Here is a 2,162-nt window from a genome sequence, read left to right as displayed (position 1 = left end):
GTCGAATCGTACGGTGTCGAATAATTTGGTGTCGAATAAATCTGTGTCGAATCGAGCGGTGTCGAATCGTACTGTGGTCAATAGAGTATCACCCTGAAAAAAGTACCTGTAAGGTCGTCGCAAGCAGAAATCGCGAAGTTTGCCAAAACCCAAAATTTGCGTCTCTGCGATGTTGCGACAGCCAATAAGTATCAAGCTCCCCACTTTTGCGTTTTCTATTCTTTGCTGACTGGCTGTAACTTCTGACTAATGTAGATGCTCAAATCGCACGATTTTTGCGACTCGTGACAATGCGATCGTGCGACTTATCTTTTGCGATTAATGTAGAACGGGCTTAAACTGACTATAGTCCGTTCAATGAGAGAAGAAAAGCCTCATGTCTATAGTAGAAGAAAAGCGGACAAAGAAGAGATAGCGATGATCGTTCTCTTATCCGCACCACCCGCTGACAACTTTACGAGCAGTAAAGTGAAAAGCTTACTGGTAGGAGATACGCGCGAAACAGAAAAGATTTGTCCGTTTAGATTCTCATCTATCATTGAACAGACTATCACAGTAAAGTGATTCGGCTTTCTTAAGGGGCTCGCAAAAAGAACGCGGTAACCAATAAGCAGTTTTTTCTTTTATGAAAAATATGCTGCTTTTTCATGAAAGAATAAAATGGTGAGTGGCTACCGCATTGCACGGAAAGGCCATTCTACATAAACTACAGTCCAGCTGCTTTGTGCGCATACGGTTACATTTTTTAAAACATATGCGTATCACGTTGTACGTTTATTTTCATATTACCTATGTATTACTGTTGATGTTTTTGTATTTTTATATTGCAAATATAGTCTATGTTTTAATGTATAAAAAATTGGAACACTTTATTTGATTAATAAATTAAATATAATGCGTCTTTGACTACACAGGTGTTTTTATTACACTCATATTGTTAGAAGCACATATCTTTTGTAGATTTAGTAGTCAATATTATGTGCAATTTGACTATCTCATACAACTCAAGTAAATATATACAACTCAAAAGTCATAAATAATTTCTATAATCAAGAAGTACGGTAGTGCCTCGCGCCAAGTTACGCGCAACGAATGCGCGCGCGGTGCGAGGCTTCCGTGCCGTATTTACGCGAGTGCAATCAAATTACATTTTTGAATTTTCTAATCTCAACATTGGCTAAATTGATTAAGTTATAAGTAGGTTCATTTAAAAATTGAGCTTTTAGTACTCTTAATCAATTGTAAAGTTATTTTCTCCGTCCTTTTGCAACAGAAATATAGTCTTGTAACGTCCGTTTTTTTGGAATTATATGTCATTTTCAGAAACGTCCACGTCGTCGTCAGACAATGGCGTGAATTTGCAGAGAGACTGCTGCATGAATCTGCAGATTTATCCATCAAAGTGCGTCCTGAAAGTCCGTTAACAACAGAAATGGCAATATACATAGGAACATTTTTAGTATTTCGTGACGAAAAGGATAATGATTTTGAACATAATCGAGTTATGAGTGTTACACGTAGACTCAGAGATGCATTAGATCCTTTTTCGCTTTCTGATAACAAATTTCAAAAACTATATAGATAAATTTTTGTAGCTACAATTCTTAGTAGAGTGACAAAAGCTTTATATTGCAACACATGATTACTTGCTTTTTATGTTTTAGACTGACAAAGGATGTAAGTCGTATATTAATTGAAGAATTGGTGCCATATATGCCGCAGAAATTACAAAAAACTGCAATATCTTGTAAATTACAGATATTATTAGAATTTTCCATGTATGTAGTGTCATTAAATTTTTAATAATAGTGTTACGTCCTGGCCCATGGATACGGTCGGGCTGTGGTGTGACGCAACAGTAAACGCGTCGTTTTCCATATCTCTCTCTACAGTGGACACGGAAGTCCTGCTGCGAGAGAGTCGAGCTAGTTTGTTTATATTCGTTGACAGGTCAAAGGCGGGGTGATACTCTATTGACCACAGTACGATTCGACACCGCTCGATTCGACACCACATTATTGGACACAAAATTATTGGACACAAATTTATTCGACACCAAATTATTCGACACGGGTGGTACTCTATTGACCACAGTACGATTCGACACCGCTCGATTCGACACAGATTTATTCGACACCAAATTATTCGACACCGTACGATTC

Source organism: Pseudomyrmex gracilis, unplaced genomic scaffold, assembly GCF_002006095.1.
Source record: "Pseudomyrmex gracilis isolate BER0280 unplaced genomic scaffold, ASM200609v1 scaffold_2402, whole genome shotgun sequence".
Classification (NCBI taxonomy): domain Eukaryota; kingdom Metazoa; phylum Arthropoda; class Insecta; order Hymenoptera; family Formicidae; genus Pseudomyrmex; species Pseudomyrmex gracilis.
This window is presented reverse-complemented; position numbering follows the sequence as displayed.